The sequence below is a fragment of the Nyctereutes procyonoides genome, unplaced genomic scaffold (genome assembly GCF_905146905.1).
Source record: "Nyctereutes procyonoides isolate TBG_1078 unplaced genomic scaffold, NYPRO_anot_genome, whole genome shotgun sequence".
Taxonomy (NCBI): Eukaryota; Metazoa; Chordata; class Mammalia; order Carnivora; family Canidae; genus Nyctereutes; species Nyctereutes procyonoides.
The window spans coordinates 1-5,898 of record NW_026574702.1 but is presented as its reverse complement, the minus strand read 5'-3'; the positions used below and the strand labels follow the sequence as shown (position 1 = coordinate 5,898).

The 5,898-nt window shown below is 44.8% G+C and overlaps 1 pseudogene; it reads left to right on the top strand.

Moving 5' to 3' along the window:
* The first annotated feature begins 5,493 nt into the window (after window positions 1–5,493).
* On the top strand, window positions 5,494–5,891 carry LOC129504182 (proteasome subunit alpha type-2-like; annotated as a pseudogene).
* The last annotated feature ends 7 nt before the right edge of the window (window positions 5,892–5,898 follow it).

Sequence of the window (5,898 nt, the reverse complement as noted above, 5' to 3'; positions counted from 1 at the left end):
TTCTCCACATCCTCTCCAACATTTGTTGTTTCCTGTCTTGTTAATTTTCCCCATTCTCACTGGTGTGAGGTGGTATCTCATTGTGGTTTTGATTTATATTTCCCTGATGGCAAGTGATGCAGAGCATTTTCTCATGTGCATGTTGGCCATGTGTATGTCTTCTTTGTGGAATTTCTTTTCATGTCTTTTGCCCATTTAATGACTGGAATGTTTGTTTCGTTGGTGTTGAGTTGAATAAGTTCTTTATAGATCTTGGAAACTAGCCCTTTATCTGATGGGTCATTTGCAAATATCTTCTCCCATTCTGTAGGTTGTCTTTTAGTTTTGTTGACTGTTTTCTTTGCTGTGCAGACACTTTTTATCTTGATTAGGTTGCTATAAGTCATTTTTGCTTTTCTTTCCCTTGCCTTCATTGAGGTATCTTGCAAGAAGTTGCTGTTGCGACATTCGGAAAGGGTGTTGCCTGTGTTCTCCTATGGGATTTTGATGCAATCTTGTGTCACATTTAGATCTTTCATCCATTTTGAGTTTATCTTTGTGTATGGTGGAAGAGAATGGTCTCGTTTCTTTCTTCTGCATGTGGCTGTCCCATTTTCCCAGCACCATTTTTTGAAGAGACTGTGATTTTTCCAGTGGATAGTCTTTCCTGCTTTGGAATGAAGGTGATGCTGGCCTCATAAATGAGTTTGGAAGTACTCCATCTCTTTCTATCTTTCAGAACAGCTTTAGTTGAATAGGTATAGTTTCTTCTTTAAACGTTTGACAGAATTCCCATGGGAAGTCATCTAGCCCTGGACTTTTGTGACTTGGGAGGTTTTTGATGATCGCTTCAATTTCCTCCCTGGTTATGGGCTTGCTTCAGTTTTCTATTTCTTCCTGCTGCAGTTTGGGAGTTTGCGGTTTTCCAGAAATGCGTCCATTTCTTCTAGATTGCCTAATTTATTGGCGTACAGTTGCTCATAACATGATTTTAAAATCGTCTGTATTTCCTTGGTATTGGTGGGGTCTCTCCTTTTTCATTCGTGATTTTATTAATTTGACTCTTTTCTCTTTTGTTTTTAATAAGGCTGGCTCCTGGTTTACCTATCTTATTAATTATTTCAACGAACCAACTCCTGGTTTTGTTGATCTCTTCTACAGTTTTTCTGGTGTCTATTTCATTGAGTTCTGCTCGAATCTTTATTAACTCTCTTCTTCTGCTGGGTGTACGTTTTATTTGCTGTGTCTTCTCCAGTTCCTTTTGGTGCAAGTTTAGCTTGTGTATTTGAGGCTTTTTTCCAGTTTTTTTTTTTTTTCGGGGATGCTTGTATTGTGATGTATTTCCTTCTCAGGACTGCTTTGGCTGTATCCCAAAGATTTTGAATGGTTGTATCTTCATTCTCATGAGTTTCCATGAACCTCTTTGATTCTTCTCTAATTTCCTGGTTTACCATTTCATCTTTTAGCAGGATGGTCTTTAACCTCCACGTGCTTGAATTTCTTCCAAATTTCTTCTTGTGCTTGAGTTCTAGTTTCAAAGCATTATGGTCTGAAAACATGCAGGGGACAATCCCAATCTTTTCGTATCGGTTAAGACCTGATTTGTGACCCAGTATGTGGTCTATTCTGGAGAAAATTCCATGTGCACTTGAGAAGAATATGTATTCAGTTGCATTTGGATGTAAAGTTCTGTAAATATCTGTGAAGTCCATATGGTCCAGTGTGCCATTTAAAGCTCTTGTTTCTTTGGAGATGTTGTTCTTAGGAGATCTGTCATTTGCAGAAGGCACCAAATTGAAGCCTCCCAGTAGAAAGTATTATTATCTAAATATGTCTTAACATTGGTTATTAGTTGATTGATATACTTGGCAGCTCCCACATTACGGGCATAAATATTCATGATTGTTAGGTCCTCTTGTTGCATAGTCACCTTAAGTATGATATCGTGTCCCTCTTCATCTCTTACTACAGACTTTGGGGTAAACTTTAATTTATCTGATATGAGTATGGCTACCCCTGCTTTCTTTTGAGGGCCATTTGAATGGTACATGGTTCTCCGACCTTTCATTTTCAGGCTGTAGGTGTCCTCAGGTCTAAAATGAGTCTCCTGTACACAACAAATAGATGGGTCTTGCTTTTTTGTCCAATCTGAAACCCTGTGCCTCTTGATGGGATCATTAAGCCTATTGACATTCAGAGTGACTATTGAAAGATATGAATTTAGTGTCATCAAAATACCTATTCAGTCCCCGTTTTTGTCGATTGTTTCTTTGGGCATCCTCTTTCATTAACAGAGCCCCCCTTAATATTTCTTGCAGAGCTGGTTTGGTGGTCACATATTCTTTCAGTTTCTGCCTATCTTGGAAGCTATTTATCTCTCCCTGTATGCTGAATGAGAGCCTTGCTGGAAAAAGTATTCTTGGCTGCCTGTTCTTCTCATCTAGGACCCTGAATATATCCTGCCAGCCCTTTCTGTCCTGCCAGGTCTCTGTGGACAGGTCTGCTGTTAATCTAATTGTTCTCCCCATATAAGTCAGGGATCTCTTGTGTCTTGCTGCTTTAAGGATTTTCTCTTTATCTTTGGAATTGGCAAGTTTCACTATGAATGTCGAGGGGTTGAAAGGTTTTTATTGATTTCAGAGGGGGATCTGTCTATCTCCTGGTTCTGAATGTCTGTTTCCCTCCCCAAGGTAGGGAAGTTCTCAGCTATGATTTGTTCAAATACATATTCTGGTCCTCTGTCGCTTTCGGCGCCCTCTGGAACCCCAATTAAATGTAGATTTTTTCCTTCTGAGGCTGTCATTTCTTTCCCTTAACCTTTCCTCATGATCTTTTTTCATTGTTTTTCTCCTTTATCCGCAGCTGCCTTCCTTGACATCAACCTGTCTTCTAAGTCACTCACTCATTCTTCTACCTCCTTAACCCTTGTCAGTAGGACCTCCAGTTTGGATTGCATCTCATTTAATTGATTTTTACTTTCGGCCTGATTAGATCTAAATTCTACATCATGAAGTCTCTTGAATCCTTTATACTTTTTTTTTCCAGAACCACAAGTAGCTTTATAATTGTTCTTCTGAATTGGTTTTCTGACATCAAATTGTAATCCAAATTCTGTAACTCTGTGGGAGAGGGTACTGTTTCTGATTCTTTATTCTGTGGTGAGTTCTTTTTCTCATCATTTTGCTCAGTGCAGTGGCTAAAAACGAGTTGTGTTGGAAAAAGGAAGAAAGAAAAGATAGAAAAAAAGAAAAAGCAAACAAAGAAACAAAGAGAAACAAATAAACACAAAAACAAGGAGGGGTATCCTCTGGTTCTATATACTGTAAACCCCTGGACTTGCCCTGGATCTTTCCATTGCTGCTTGGTACACAACTTGCTCTTCCCCTGTCCTTCCAGCTGGTCTTCTGGGGGAGGAGCCTGCTGTGCTTTTTCTCAGGTGTGTGCACCTGGGGGAGCTGCGGCGCCCACTGCCGGGTGCACGGCTCAGTGGGAGCTGTTTACCCTGTGAGGCTTATGTCCCCTGGCGGCCTCAACGCTCCCAGGCACAGGTGACACCAGGAGGAATGACCACACTGGTAGTGGCCAGCACTCCAGCCCTGGAGTTAGCTCCTGCTGTAAGGATGGCAGGTCCCAGAATGCACTGGCCTGGATGCCCCGGAGGTGGGGGGCGCTGACCTGCACAGCTCAGCGGGGCCAGGTGGTAGGACCATCCCCGCTGTCCTGGGCCCTCCCGGCCTCCGCCTGTCCCAGGGAGACCACGGGATAGGGGGCTGTGTCCCCCGTCACCCTGGGCTCCGGTGCCTGCACTACTGGAATCATGCTCCCGGGGCTGCCGAGTCCCCTCCACCAGGGCAACCACCTGAGCTGCTCCCGAGGCCCCGCTGGGCGCCCGCTCCAGCCCTTTACCGCGGTCGGCCTGGGGGTGTGGGGTGTTCTCCCCAAGGCACTCCTGTTCTGTGAGGGACCCCGGGAACCTAGGTGCTCCACTGCCCCTCCTGGGATCCTGCCTGAGGTCCCTGCCAGCACCTTTCTATCCGGGAAGAATCTGGGTGGATTTTTTTATCATTCCTGCTTCTCCAGGACTGGGCTTTCCTGTCCCAGGGTCTCTCGCCGCTGCCCCCCCCCCGGCTTAGCCCAGCTCCTCGTGGGGTCCCTCCCCCACCGAATTCTTTTTTATTTTTTTTCCCATGGTCCAACCTTGTTAGAAGCGCAAACTCCTCTCTCTGTAGCATTCCCGCCATTCTCTCTGTAAATCAGGGATGATGTCGTGGGTTTTCAGGATGATTTGAAAGTTATCTAGGTAAGTTGGTGTGGACAGGTGACTTGGGGACCCTACTCTTCCACCATCTTGCCCCGCCCCTCTCGACAACAACAATTGATAATTACAAATGTGTTTGCTTCTGAGAGAGAATAGTTTATTTAATCAGACTCAGATATAAAGGACACAGCCAGGTACATGGCTGAGAGCAGGGGCTCTGCACCCAGGCAACGGGGATTTGAATCCTGACTGCCACTTCCCAGCTTTCGGATCTTGAGGAAGCTCCTGTCCTCACTGTGCCTCAGGTCCCTTATCTATAATCCGTGGATGACAGTTGTACTTACCTAATGGAGCCGTTATGAGGACAAAGCCAAGTAATCCATGTAGAGCACATACAACAGACCTGGCACGTAGCAAATGCCAAGTGAGTACTTGTGAATGTTACAAATCCTGGCCTCACTCCACACTCATGTATGGTCTCAGGATAAAGTCAGTCAAGTAACAGAGGGTTCGTAAAGCAGGGGTAATACTTGTACATTATAGAGCTCTGGTGAACCTGAAGCCCTTAGCCTCCTGCAGCACATGGTATTGCAGTTACTGTCATCCTTGGGGCTGGCACTGACATCCTCCCTTAGATCCCCCAACGCTCCAGAGGGCACTATTACATCTATCAAATATCGCCCTTTGCCACCATCCAGTGGCCAGTTCTAATAAAATCCCTTCATGTCTGGAGCGGCTTCTGTCATCATCACACGGCACTGTTCATCAGTGTAGGGGTCACAGGCATTTTCTCACTGGAGCCCTAAAGCAGCCTGGGCATTTTGATTGTCCATGACCCTACCGACTTACTGCAGGATACGTATATTGCTGTCATCATGATAAAAATAGCAACCTCTTACTAGAACTTTTCAATCTATAAAGCGGGTCATGGAAATGATCTCATTTGCTAAAGCAAGCAACAAGGCCCAATAGGCTTAGATTCTGGCGTTTGATTGAGCCCAAACCCAGCACCTAGGGGGCGGTAGGTCTGGAATTTCTGTCAGAAAACATGGATGGCCCCTTTACCTCTGACTTAAGCTTCCAGTAGCTAAATCTCAGAGTCTAACTTGAATCTCCTCCTGCCATTCGCTTCTGCCACCATTCCAGAATGCAGTGGTCACAAGGAATAATTTGAAACCGGATGTTGACCACTCAGTAGGCTCTTCTCATTTAGATAAATAAGTAGATCGGGCTGTGCTCTGGTACTCCAGGCAAAGATGGCGGAGCACAGTTACAGCTTTTCACTGACTACATTCAGCCCATCTGGTAAACTTGTTCAGATTGAATATGCATTGGCTGCTGTAGCTGGAGGAGCCCCTTCAGTTGGAATTAAAGCCCAAATGGTGTGGTATTCGCAACTGAGAAGAAACAGAAATCCATTCTGTATGATGAGCAAAGTGTCCACAAAGTGGAACCAATTACCAAGCACATAGGCCTGGTGTATAGTGGCATGGGCCCAGATTACAGAGTGCTCCTGCACAGAGCTCGAAAACTTGCTCAGCAATACTATCTCGTTTACCAAGAACCCATTCCCACAGCTCAGCTGGTACAGAGAGTAGCTTAAGTGATGCAAGACTACACTCAGTCAGGTGGTGTTCGTCCATTTGGAGTTTCCCTACTAA